The 14004-nt window shown below is 47.9% G+C and overlaps 1 protein-coding gene across 16 annotated transcripts in view; it reads right to left on the bottom strand.

The window, feature by feature from the left end:
- The window catches only part of NIPBL (NIPBL cohesin loading factor), a 1722939-nt gene that overhangs the window by 4253 nt on the left and 1704682 nt on the right, over window positions 1–14004 (bottom strand). The gene's annotated exons all lie outside the window — the stretch shown is intronic.

The following is a 14004-nucleotide window of genomic DNA, read 5'->3' as shown; positions in this document are numbered from 1 at the left end:
CGTAAACCACGGGGCGGAGGGAAATGATCTTTTCGGGAAAATGGTTCTGACTGGAGCTAATATGCTACATGCAATTGTCAACCATTCAGTATATGTAGAGGTAGCTTCCTCTGGTCTTATGGGGGTAGAACCTGCCGTGGATGTGAGGAGTTCCTGTAATTCCTTCCCATTTATTTTGTTCCAGGCTCTGAATTCAATCTGTTTCTTGGGGCAGCTACCACCATTGAAATGATTCTTAAATGTCAGATCAAACCGGACAGCCGCATGGTCTGACCAGACCAGCGTCAGCACCACAGTGAAATTGAGCCAGGGTGGTTGGTAAAAATACCATCTAGGGTATGTCCGGCCACATGGGTAGGGGCAGTCACACACTGAACCAAATTAGCGCTTTCTATCATATCAGTAAGGATCGCAGTATCTGAATCCCCCAGGATAGCATAACTATCTGTACATACCGCTTCTTCCAACAGATTACCAATTGTTTTGATAAAAGAACTTCTATTTCCAGGTGGTCTGTACAACAATATGCCTTTAAACGTGTGATGGTTGGATAAGCTCAGATTGAAGGACAGTGATTCGCAGTCTAAACTGGACATAGAGCAGAAAGTTGCCTTCATAGTGTTGGGATAAATAACTGCCAGTCCTCCCTCTTTCTTTCGCGGCCTATTTCCGCAGCCTATTTAAGGTGTGGCAGGCGAATCCAGATGGAATCTCTTTCACCAGATCCGGACCTGAAGCGTCGTCAGTCCAGGTTTCTGTAATGAATGCCAATTTTATGTCTCGTTCCTCCATTAGCCTAGCACACTCAGTGCTGTGTTTTACCAATGATCTGGCATTTAACAAAATGCCCTTGAGAACAGCAACATCAGGCCCCGCTGCCCTAGTGTCCCTCATATTTCTTACTGCCTGATATTGCACCTTAGGTAGGGTCAACTTACAATTGGGGCAGGTCATTGCCGATGAGGTTGGTCTGGAGCATAACGAGAGACAGACAGCTTATTTCCGTCGCCACCATATTCAGATCCATCAGCTCTAATCGGGAGTATATACGAAGGAAGGGTGTACCTGATGTTGAACTGACATGGGTTCTGGCGCTACGTGCGGAACAAGCGCAGAGGGGCTTGCCTCTTTTGTACTGGCTTCTGTGCAGAGCCCGAAGGCGGGGCGTGAGAAGTTTTGTCCCGGTGTGCACCTAGGCCCGAGGGCGAAGGTGTGACCGAAGCCTTTTTGGGAAGCGGTGGTGGGGAGGGGTCGACGTCAGTACTTACGACCCGCTGTCCCGGAGTGATGATCAAGCCATTGTTCTTCGAGCTCGACGATCCCGGATAGTCTTCTTGGAGAGGAAGGAGACACAAGCTGGACAATCTTTGGCCTCGTGCTCGGGTGAAAGGCAGAGGTTACACACCTCATGAAGATCTGCGTGTGGAAACTTGGATCCACATTTAGGACACTTTTTAAAAGGAGTCCTTTCCATGAGCCGAAGGCCCAATGGCGCAGGTAGGCCCGAAGGCCTGCGTCGACGACCAGAATCGAAGATTTGAAGGTCTGGAAGAGATGCACGTCGAAGGGGAACGCGATCGAAACAGTACTGAAGTCTGGGTGAGGATTTCGCGTTGAAAAGATGATCGGTAATGACATTGAACTGGAGCGCGATTAACACATCCGAGCCCGATGGCGGAAACAAACAATCTGACGATGGAGTCGACGCCCATGCGCACTTTTGTCCAAAGGAGGAGCCACCTATGCCGTGACTTCCAAAGACTTTCCAGGACAAGAACAATGTGCAAACATCCGGGCCCAACAACAGATGGCGATCTATGCATGAGTGTGTGATCTACAGCTCATATGCTTCGAACATACACTTTTTGATTTTGAAGAGTATCATATTTTTACACATTGGCACTCCTTAAAAATGAAGGCGTTTAAGTTGAGGGAAGCAGTACACACTAGTAATTTCCTTTCTTTAACTGCAATTAATCGTTAAATGAATGTTTGCTGTTTGGTTAACATTTTTTTAAAAATGGTAGGGCTGAGTCCAGTAAATAGCAGTCCAGAGCTTCTGCTGCCCAGGGGGCCACATGTAAATATCAGGAAGACTGCATGCAGCTCCTGGGGCGTACTTTGAGTATCACTGCTCTAGTGCAGAGAACCAGATTGTCAGGGTAGATGTTCAGGTACGGAGGGCTATATAACAAAGCATAAACCGGGCAGGTGTTATTGCCACTAGGAAAGCTGTCTTGATGGTAAGGAGCAGTTGTGCAGAGGCTCAAAGGAAGCAGAAAGAGGGTCAACCTGTTTCTTTGCGCACCATGCCACAAACTTGTCCAAAGGCAGGCATATACAGTCTTGGCAGAGGGACACCTGGTTGCCAAGATAACATTGCAGACTTTGGGCGGAAGGACAAAAAGTGGTCAATGCTCAATCTCCACACATGAAGGCGAAGCATTGACCGGTGCGGGTGGAGAAACCTCCCCTGCTGCAGCAACAGAAGATCCTCTCGAAGGGGCAGCCTGATCGGAAGACCGATGCCATGCTTACCAGCTTAGGATACCAAACTATCTAAGCCAGAACCACAAAAATGATTTGGCCCAGTTATTTCTGATAATCTTGTGAACTCTGGTCAGAAGTAGTATTGGTAGAAAGGCATACTGGTAGCCTGCGCTGCACTCCAGATGAACATAATATATCAGATCGAGAGCTTCCTTGAAAACTACAGCGTGCAAAACCGCTGACATTGGGTGTTCTTGACAGTGGCAAACAGATTTAACCAAGGCTCTCACCTTTGCTGAAAGACTGCACCACCTCCAGTTGGAGATGCCACTTGTGATCCCTTAGACATCTGCACCCAAGTTTGCCAGCCCTGGTGTTCAGAGAACCACTAGGGATATAACCTGATGTTCCAACCATGCCCAGAGATGAAGACCTCTTCAACTTCTTCTTGTGGGACCTACTAGAAGACTACTGTGAATGAGACAAGGATCTTGGGTTCTGGGACAGATCCCGGCACCTTTTTCTCGACCGGGACCAAGACAGTCACAGGATCGCGTGACAAGGAGTTGAGGGAGTGCTCCCTCAAGGTCTTGGGCTGCATGGTGTGGCAGTTGACGCTGGTCTTTTGAGTTGTGGTCATGCTCAAGGCACAAATGGCAAACAAGATGTGGGTCCGTCACAATAATGGTCGATGACAAGCACTGCAGGGCTAGAAGTCGGTTTTTCTAGGTGACATACCTGCCACACCAGGAGAAAACTCTCAAAAAAAGACCAACAAAAGTGGAAAAAGAGTCAGTCAAAAAAGAACTGGGGGTAGCTCTTTCTCCGGATCTGCACTGAATGACGCAGAAAGAAAAGAACTAATGTTAGTGCGCTGGTGTGGCTCCTCTATAGGCACCACACACGACACTTCTGGCGCGGATGATGCCACGCGGAGCCGAAACTGCCACCTACTTTTGAAAAGAGGTAGTGCTCACGAAAAATTCCAGGTCCAGTCAGACGCCTGGGGATAATTCCAAGGCAAGGAATCTACGACTAGAACACTACCAAATAGAACGTACTGGGTGAATGGATTCCTCTTCACCATAAGCTGCCAGTCAGGCCTGTAATGGAAGAAGTAGCCTTTGTACATTGGGACACAGAGACATTTTTGATAAACCTTAAAAGCATCCTGGAGTGAAATATTCAATTTTTGGGACAGAAGCACACACAATAGCTAGAGCCTAATCCTGTCAGCCCATGTTTGATTCGTACCCAGCCATTTCCAACACAAAGTATACATTTGTCTTAATTTAAAAAGGAAAAATACAGGGCACTAGAACAGAGTGAAAGAGTTTTAGGATTTGAGAGAAAAACACAGTAAAAGGATTGTTGGCTTTTATAGTTGTAAGGCGAAAAATGAATATGCTACTTACCAGTATGCATCTGTTCTTGGCATGTAGGGCTGCTGACATTCATATCTGTGCATAGATCGCCGCCTAGTGTTGGGTCCGGATGTTTGCACGTTGTTGTCCTGGAAGAGTCTTCGAAGTATCCTGGGATAGGTGACTCCTCCCCTGGACTACAGTGCGCATGGGCATCCTCTCCATCCTCAGATTGTTTTTCGCCATTGTGGCAGTGATGGAGTAGATACAGAAAGTGATGACCATGCTTACAGTAATTCTGAGAGCTGCAGCTGCTACAGGCGACGGGGAGGAGGGAGGGCGATATGAATGTCAGCAGCCCTACATGCCAAGAACAGATGCATACTGGTAAGTAGCATATTCAGTTCGAGGCATGTGGGCTGCTGAATTCATATCTGTGCATAGAATACATAGCAGTACCTCCTATTAGCGGCGGCTACCAGTGCCAGCTGCAGCGGTCTGAAAAAGAGTTTTGAGAACAGCCTGTCCTACAGCTGCCTGCTGTTTTGATTGCACATCTACACAATAGTGTTTGGTAAATGTGTGTGTAGTGTACCTGGTGGCTGCTCTACATATATCATGCAAAGGGATGTTTCCCAGGAAAGCCATGGAGGCCCCTAACTTAAGTGTTGAGTGGGCTCGTGGGGGAATCGTTAATGTGCGTTTAGCCTTTTGATAGCAAATTTGAATACATTTAACGATCCATCTGGCTATACCTGCTTTGGAGATAGCGTTACCTTTGTGGTGTGGGGCAAAGGCAACGAAAAGTTGTTTAGTCTTCCTAAAGATCTTAGTCCTGTCGATATAGTACATGAGGGCTCTCTTCACATCTAGTGTATGGAGTGCTCTTTCTGCGACAGTTTGTGGGTTTTGAAAGAAAACAGGCAGTTCAATAGTTTGATTCATGTGGAACTGCGATATCACCTTGGGCATGAATTTGGGGTTGGTACGTAGTACGACCCTGTTGGCGTGAACCTGTATGAATAGCTCTTGAACGGTTAGTGCCTGGAGTTCACTAACTCTTCTTAAAGAAGTGATCGCTACTAGGAAAGCTACTTTCCAGGTAAGGAATTGAATCTCGCATGAGTGTAGAGGTTCAAAGGGTGGACCCATCAGGCGTGTGAGGACCAAGTTGAGGTTCCACATTGGAGCCGGTGGGTGGCTTGGAGGAATTACTCGTTTGAGTCCTTCCACGAATGCTTTGATGGCAGGCACTCTGAATAAAGAGAGGTGCTGCCTGTTCTGGAGATAGGCTGATATTGCGGTCAAATGGACACGTATAGAGGTGTACGCCAGATTGCATCGGTATAGGTGTAAGAGGTAACAAATTATGTTTTGGATGGATGCGTCTAGCGGGTTAATGTCATTATTATCGCAATAAATGACGAACCTTTTCCATTTGGCTGCATAGCAAGCTCTGGTAGTGGGTCTTCTAGCTTCCTTAATGATGTCCATACAGTCAGGTGGCAGGTTTAGGTAGCCAAACTCTAGGACTTCAGGAGCCAGATTGCCAGGTTCAGCTGTTGCGGATCTGGGTGCTGAATCTCTCCATGGTTCTGCGTCAAATGCGCGGGTTTGATCCGCAGCCTTTGATGCGGCACCACGGAAAGTTCGAGAAAAGTGGTGTACCATGGCTGGCGTGCCCACGTTGGAGCAACCAGGACGAGTGTCAGTGAGTGTTGTCTGAGTTTGCGAGCCACCAGCGGTATCAACGGTACTGGGGGAAAAGCGTACGCAAATCTGCCGGACCAGTTCATCCATATCGCATTGCCCTGCGACTGTGGATGTGGGAACCTGGCGGCAAAGCTTTGGCATTTTGCGTTTTCGCTTGTGGCGAATAGGTTTATCTCTGGATGACCCCATTGCTGGAAGTACGGTTGGAGTACTGATGGGTGTAACTCCCACTCGTGCATCTGGTGGCTGTGTCTGCTGAGCAGATCCGCCATCTGGTTGTCCTTGCCGGGGAGGTGTTCCGCCATGAGGAACATGTTCCTCTGAATGGCCCACTTCCACATGCTCTGAGCCAGATGAGACAACTGTGGAGAGTGTGTTCCTCCCTGCTTCTGTATGTAGTACATGGCGGTCATGTTGTCCGTCCGGATCAACACGACTTTGTTGCACAAGTGTACTTTGAATGCTTTCATAGCCAGGAAGATTGCCATCAGTTCTAGAAGGTTGATGTGCATCTTCTTTTGTTGTGTTGTCCATAGTCCCTGCACTGTGTAGTTGAGTACATGAGCTCCCCATCCCTGGAGAGACGCGTCCGCTGTCAGTATTATCTGTGGAACAGGCTCTTGGAACTGTCGGCCCTTGCAAAGGTTTTGTGGATTCCACCAATGCAGAGAGTTGTATGCCCGACCGCTCACCAACACTAGGTCTTTTAGTTGTCCGTGAGCCTGATTCCATTGACGTGCTAAGCACTCCTGAAGCGGGCGCATATGTAGTCTCGCGTGTGGGACTATGAAAATGCAGGAGGCCATCATGCCTATCAACTGCATGAACACTCGCGCAGGAAGGGAGTGTTGTGGTTTGAACTTGGAAATCAGCATTTGCATGCTGTTGATTCTCACTAAATTTGGCTGAGCTGTGGCCGCCAGAGTGTCTATGGTCGCACCTAGGTACTGTTGTACGTGTGCGGGTTGGAGATGTGATTTTGGGTAATTTAGTGAGAACCCCAGACTGTGGAGGAGGTGAATGGTGCGGGACATGTGGCTGGCACATTGCTGGGCTGACTTTGCTTGAACAAGCCAGTCGTCCAGGTAAGGGTAGACGTGTATGTGCTGCCTCCGTAGATGTGCAGCCACAGTAGCTAGGCACTTTGTGAAAACTCTGGGTGCTGTTGTCACGCCGAAGGGAAGGACTTTGATCTGGTAGTGCTGCCCCTGAATAGTGAACCTGAGGTATTTTTCTGCGTGAGGGGTGAATGGGTATGTGGAAATACGCATCTTTGAGGTCCAGTGTGGCCAGGAAGTCTCCCTGTTTGAGCAGCGGGAGGACTTGCTGTACGGTGAGCATGTGGAAATGCTCGGAGAGAATGTAGCGGTTGAGGGGTCTCAGGTCTAGTATAGGTCTGAGTGACCCGTCCTTTTTCGGTATTAAAAAGTACAGGGAGTACACCCCCGTACCTTGCTCCTGGACAGGTACGACCTCTATTGCGCCTTTTAGTAGCATACTTAGCACTTCCTGCTGTAAGAGCGTTAAGTGCTCTGAGGACATAGGACGGTGCTTTGGAGGTATTGTGGGTGGAGTTGAGGTTAATTCTAGGCAGTAACCGTGTTTGACAATATCTTTGACCCACCTGTCCGTGGTGATGGAGTCCCACGTGGACAGGAACCTTTGTAGCCTTCCCCCGACAGGTGTTATGTGGTCGGGAGAAAGGGAGAGGGCGTCACTGTTTGTTCTTCGGGGAGGACCTGGTGTTGCCGTATCCGCGTCCTCTGCCCTTTGTGCTTGAGCCACGATATCCACCCCGGGTGTTTTTATCGTAGGAACTTTGTGTGTTTCCCTTGTTGTAGGTTTGCTGTGACCCCTGTCCTCTACCTGCTCCTCTATTTCCGGGGCGACGAAAGGAGCCGCTCCGAAAGGACTGCGTTTGGAGAGCCCCCATGGACTTTGCAGTGTCTGTGTCCTTTTTTATTTTCTCTAGGGTGGTGTCAACCTCTGGCCCGAAGAAGTAGTCGGGGTTGACAGGCTGGTTGAGGATGTTATTTTGTACCTCAGGTTTGAATCCGGAGATTCGTAACCAGGCGTGTCGTCGCAACATGACGCTAGTGTTTATGGCTCTGGCAGCTGTATCTGCGGCATCCAGTGCACACTTAATGGATGCGTTTGTGAGGAGTTGTCCCTCCCTGATGAGGATCTCTGCTCCCTCCTTGAATTGGTCAGGGAGATGTTGGAGTAATGTTTCTAATGTGTCGTAGTGTGCTCGATCGTAGCGAGCGAGGAGCGCCTGAGTATTGGCAATACGCCATATGTTAGCTGCTTGGGCCGCAACCCGTTTGCCGGAGGTCTCTAGCACCTTGGACTCTTTGTCCGGGGGAGGAGCATCCACTGTCGTTTGCGAGTGTGCCCGTTTGCGAGCATTCGCAACTACTATGGAATCCAGAGGTAACTGGCCTCTAATGTAGGTAGGGTCCCCAGGCGCCGACCTGTATTTCTTGTCGATCCTGGGGTTTATTACTCTTGCCCTGGTGGGTTCTTTGAAGCTGTCCTTTGCTGGTTTGAGGACACCTTTCAACATGGGTAGAGTTTTTATATTCCTTTCGGAGGATGCGAAAGTATCCATATGAAAGTCGTCCTCGACGGTGTCGGAGTGGAGTTGCACACCATGATTGGCCGCAGCACGTTCAATGAGGGCGTTGAATGCGGCAGTGTCCTCTGTAGGAGATGTTTTCGCTCCATATAGTTGCGGGTCCTGTGTATCCATAGGTGCACCCGGGTCTACAGGGTCATCCCAAGCTTGGTCAGGGTCCTGTTGGCCTTCAGGGTCCATCTCTCCGGGGTAGGGGACGTGGTCACTTATGTAGTCCTCCAAAACGTCTGTTTCGGAGTGTGTGGGAGAGAAGGACTGTGGATCTTGGTAAGAGGAATGGAGAGGTTCGTAAAGAACTGGTTCCGAAGCCACTGGCAGCTTTTTCTTAAGCGGGATCCGGTAGGAGTCCAAAGCTGGCTCGGAGGTTATTCTCCTCTTGTGGAGCATCATTCTGCCGGTGTCGATGATGTGTGATGGTGACGTCTCTGCAGGAGAGCGTTCGGCAGGCGTGATCGTGGTGTGGGTGACACATGTTCTGATTTGGAACAGTTTTGGGGCCGTGGACGGCGGTAGGCCAAAAGTGATGTTGGCCGGTGCCGGAGAAGCTGTTGGAGCTTTTATCGGCTCGGAGCCTGACTTGTCCTGGAGGACTGCCTTGTGTTTGATGCGTTGCAAGGACGCAGCAACTGTCCGCACCTGGAGCGCCATCGGTTCTTTGGCGCCGACCGGTTCTGTAGAGGCGGGCGTGGACTTCTTCGGCGCCACTGGGTCATCGAGTCGAGGAGCGGTAGTAGCCGTCGACGCCGTCGATGATTGTGCCTTTGGTGGTGCTGTCGAAGCGGTGTGAGACGCAGCAGCCAGTTTGACCTTTGCCGATTGTTTCGGTGCCGGGAGCCGAGTAGGTTTGGCGGCACCGAAGGTCTTTTTCCGTGTGTTGGCGCCGATGTTGGCTGCTGCAAGCTCGGCACCGAAGTCTCGTTTGGTGCGGTCGGGGCCGACGGGTTTGGCTGGCGTCGAAGGTGTGGTGGGCTTCGATCCGACCAGCGTCGCTTTTGGTTTCGGTTTTTGATGAACCAATACAGCTTTCGGTTTCGGTTTCGAAGAAGGGAAACCAGCCGTTTTGGGTAGTAATGGCTGCCGCTGAATGTTCGAGGCCGGGCCAGAGGGCGGGGCCGAAGAACTGCGGGATAGGTCTTGGGTAAGGCCCGAAGGCGATCCCTCGACCGGAGCCATAGACTGGCGCACTGGGATATCCTCAGTCTGTACGGGTAGGCCTTGCTCGTCACCGGAGCTACTCTCTTCGGCCCCTAAGGCCTCATCGTAGTCTCCTACCTCGGTGTCGGCTTCATCTCTGTGAAAGAGTCGTTCTTCGATGTCTTCCGATCCGGAGTCGTGTTCGGAAGCGGGGCTGGAGGGTAGGTTCTCCACGTCTTCGACATCTTCGTCCTCGGCGCTGAAGATGTTTGCCGGGGCCGGTGCCGCTTGCTGCGCTTCGAGTCTCGCTGCTCGTCGATTCCGGAGAGTCTTCTTGGATCGGAATCGGGCACAGGCCATACATGTGGACTCGTCGTGATCCGGTGAAAGGCATTTTTTGCACACCGGGTGGACGTCGACATGGGGATATTTCGCATTGCATACAGGACACCGCTTGAATGGTGTCCTCGATTCCATCGTCGGTGTCGGGTCGATGGTCGGGTAAGATGCGAAAAAGTTGTTCTTGAAGTTAGTAAACTAACAAAGATACTATCGATACCGATCGGGAACAGTACCGACGCGAACTAAAGGCCTTTTGGCCTGGAAAAAGTTTTTCCTAACTTGAGTCAAGATAAGCACATCCGAACCCAATGGCGGAAATAAACAATCTGAGGATGGAGAGGATGCCCATGCGCACTGTAGTCCAGGGGAGGAGTCACCTATCCCAGGATACTTCGAAGACTCTTCCAGGACAACAACGTGCAAACATCCGGACCCAACACTAGGCGGCGATCTATGCACAGATATGAATTCAGCAGCCCACATGCCTCGAACATATCTTATTGGGTGAATTTACAAAAATAAGATAGGTGGGGACAAACCCTCTCTAACCAAATACCCAAGAACCATTACAGCTGAAAGAATTCTGGCTCAATTTAGATGATTTTGGTTCTGGCTATGCAGAGTGATAATCCCAGGATAACGTGAACTGGTAGAAGAGAAACCTCTAACAGGTTGATACACAAATGAACGCTACTTGGACCATGGCTAGTGGTACCCAAACAAGTCTATTGATAACAGGTTTTTTGGAGGTTTTCTTTAGAAGTAAAAGTCCTGGATAAAATATTTGCTGCAAACTACCCAATCATGTCTAAGATTAGCATAAAGGAATCTGTTTGCTTTGTACATTCAGCAGATGTATTACTATGATGGTAAGATACCCGATGATGAGTCAGTGTGATACACAGCTTCTCTGAAAAGGGTCCAATATTGTGTTTCGCCCTGCATAGGTAGTAAATGTACAGGTGCAGAGATTCCAACATGAGTTTGTTGTATAACAATTATATTTGGACCTTCATCCCCTGAACCTGAAGTTTCTGAAGAGACCTCACTGTCCCAGAAGTGTCTACCCTTATAGCATAACATTTGTGAAGTGCATATTCACCCTTTTAGGTACCTTGATTCAAAAGACAAATGTTTATTGTTACCCAGCTGAACGCAGCGCACTATAGACTTCAAAAGATGAAAGGCTGAGTGAACCTTAGATAGAAGACATCTAACTTGGTCTCTCCTGCAGGTAAAGCATAAGGCTATGCCTACTCTTTGGGGCTTCCTGAGGAGGAATAGGATTATTTTTTTTTTGGCTGGATTTTTTTGGGTGGCAGCTGTTGTAATATGTTCTCTTCTGCCAAAGCCTTCTTGATGTGACTTGATACAAAGGGCATTTTTACACAGGATGTGCAGATGAAAAAGATAAAAGCTCAGTCTAGATGCCTATCAACGGTGGACTTTTCAAAGTCAAATGGAACAGTGTTCTTGCTGCTGATAGTTAACACCTCAACACTGAATGCTTTCCATGAACAAAGATTATGATAACTATGGAGGCGTCAGGTTCTTCACTGTTAATAGGCAATTCAGGAGGATCATGATCAATTAATTTTATTATTATTATTATTACTGTAATTTATAGAGCGCGCAGCTACCTCCAACGGAGGTGTCCCGGCGCTAGCAGCATAAGCAGAAATGTAGTTGAGGCGCTAGAAAGTGCTAAGTCCGATCAAACAGCCATGTTTTCAGGGTTTTCCTGAAAACACGTTCTGATGAGGACTTCCGCAGATGTTCAGGTATAGAGTTCCATAACATGGTTGTTTTTACCGAGAAGGCCCTGCCACCAATCCTAGATTTCTTAAAATGTGGAATCACCAGTAACTCCTGATGATTTGAACGAAGTGCCCTAGTTTGGTGCTATTTCTGGAGTAGTTTCTTAAGGTATGTTGGATCCAAGCCTCGAGATGCTCTATAGGCCAGGGTTAGTGCCTTAAACTCTATCCGCCTTTTTACAGGTAGCCAATGTAGGTTCCGGAGATGAGGAGTAATATGATGGCGAAGAGGGACATTCCTAATAAGTCTTGCTGCCGCGTTTTGTATGACCTGCAATTTTCTGATAATATACTCTGGCAGGCCAATATACAGACTGTTTGCATAGTCCAGCTGAGAGATGACCAATGCATGGTCTTCTGACTTTCTACAGTTAATTGGTAATAGCTTCAAGAATCTTCTCAGGGCTTTTAGCTTCCAAAAACACGCGGAGGAGGCCTGGCCTATCTGGGATTTGCCGGACAAATTGGCATCGAATTTAAATCCCAGATTTCTGGCTGAAGTTTCCGGCACCGGGGGGAGGGTTCAGTTCAGAAGGCCACCAGAGTTCTGACCTGGGGGGGGAAGGTTGGTTAAAAAAAGAGTATCTCCGTTTTATCTGCATTTAACTTCATACAGTTATCAGTCATCCAAGAGGCCACCTTCAGTAGATATCTCTTGAAGTTAATGAATGCCGCCTCTGAGTGTTCCCTAAAGGAACACAAGCTGAGTATCATCAGCGTAGGAGATAACCTTTACCCCTAGTTCTTCAATTATAGGGGCCAGAGGGGCCAAATAAACATTAAAAAGGGAGGGACTCAGGGCTGAGCCCTGCGGAACTCCAGATATCAAAGGGCTAGAAGAGGACACATACGGTGGAGGAGCACTTTCTGGGAGCGTCCCTCCAAAAAAGAGCGGAACCATTTCAAGGTGGTTCCGATCACTCCCAGTGAGGCGAGTCTTTCTAAGAGGATCTGGTGCGACACCGTATCAAATGCTGCGGATATATCCAGCAGCACTAGCATCGCACAGTTACCTTGGTCCACCGTCTCCCTAACTGTCTCTGCCACTTCTAGCAAGGCCGTCTCGGTACTATAGCCCAATCTGAAACCTGATTGTGAATCGTGAAGAAGTTTATGGGACTCCAAGAATTCGGCCAGTTGTGTTTGAACTTCCTTCTCCAGTACTTTAGCTGGCACTGGAAGAAGTGAGATCGGCCTGAAATTCTTTAAATCTGCTGGGTCTGCATCTTCTTTCTTCAGGATTGGCTGAACAAACGCAGTTTTCCACTTAATAGGATAGGTGCTTATTTTCAAAGAGGAGTTCCAGATAGAGTTAAGTAAGGGGTTCAGCCAAGGGGCATGGATTTTAAAAACTTAGGAGGACAAGGGTCGGCGGGGGAGCCCGACTTAACTTTGCACAGCTCCAACAAAGAGATACCTGGACTTAGCGGACGGAACTCCGACCAGCACTCCCCATGCTGAACTGTCGGCGAAGTATCAACCGATGGCCGCGGAGTAGTTGTTTTTGGAAAAGAGGCATAAATGGTTTGAATTTTTGTCTGAAAAAAACTAGCAAGATCTTCACATAAGCTCACTGAAGGAGCAATCGTACCTTGCGCCTTTTACTTGATTTCTCCTACAGAGGGTCAAAAGTGGCATCCAAGTTCTGAAGTGGATGTAGCAGCTCCTGCAGGCTTTTCATTTAGAACGAGCGCTACGTCTCAGGCAAGTTTAAGTCTCTAACTGGCATTATGGGGTGTGTCAATTAGTCACAGGATAGGCACTGCAAAGAGGTCAGAGTCAGACTTCTGTGTCATGTAACTTGCACTTTACATTTTGTGGAGGAAAAAACTAACAGACAAAATGTAACTCCCAAACGAATGAATGAGAACTAATGCCGTAGAACAAAAGAGGTGGTTTGTCAAAATCAAACAAACATAAATAAGCCAAGATACATGAAAAGCAGAAATGGAGCGATTCAAATATGCTAACTGCACAAAGTGGAAAAATTAAGGTCACAGCTGTGGATAAGGTGATTAGATTAGACAATTAGAAAAATTGTGAGGTTTCTTTCGTTGTGCAAAACGTAGCTCCATATCTGCACCATCTCATTTGTCATGTTAAAACTGAATTAAGGAAATTTGGAAAATGTTACCTCTCCATTATCATTTCAATGCTACTTCAACAGAAGAGCACAAAAGAAACAAAATGGGAGCTATGCATGTTCGTGTGACAATCTCTTGTAAAGCTTACTGGAATTTACACCTAAGAAATGTTATTCACATGTCAGTGAAGATTCCGTGCCTATCCAAGCTTATATTTCTACTCTCAATGCACAACAACCTTTATTAGAAAGTAACCTAAGCTAATTTAATCAAGAAAACATAGCCTGGAGTAACAGTTTTATTTGTGGCTAACTTGTTATAACTTGAGAAAGGATTAAATTATACTTTCATAAAAAATACGACATGTCACAATATAGGAGTGTATAGTTTATGTAGCACAGAAGTAGAAGCTATGAAAGGGG

Source organism: Triturus cristatus, chromosome 2_1, assembly GCF_964204655.1.
Source record: "Triturus cristatus chromosome 2_1, aTriCri1.1, whole genome shotgun sequence".
Lineage (NCBI taxonomy): Eukaryota > Metazoa > Chordata > Amphibia > Caudata > Salamandridae > Triturus > Triturus cristatus.
Note: the sequence above shows the minus strand (reverse complement) of the source record. Positions and strands in the feature narration are given on the sequence as shown.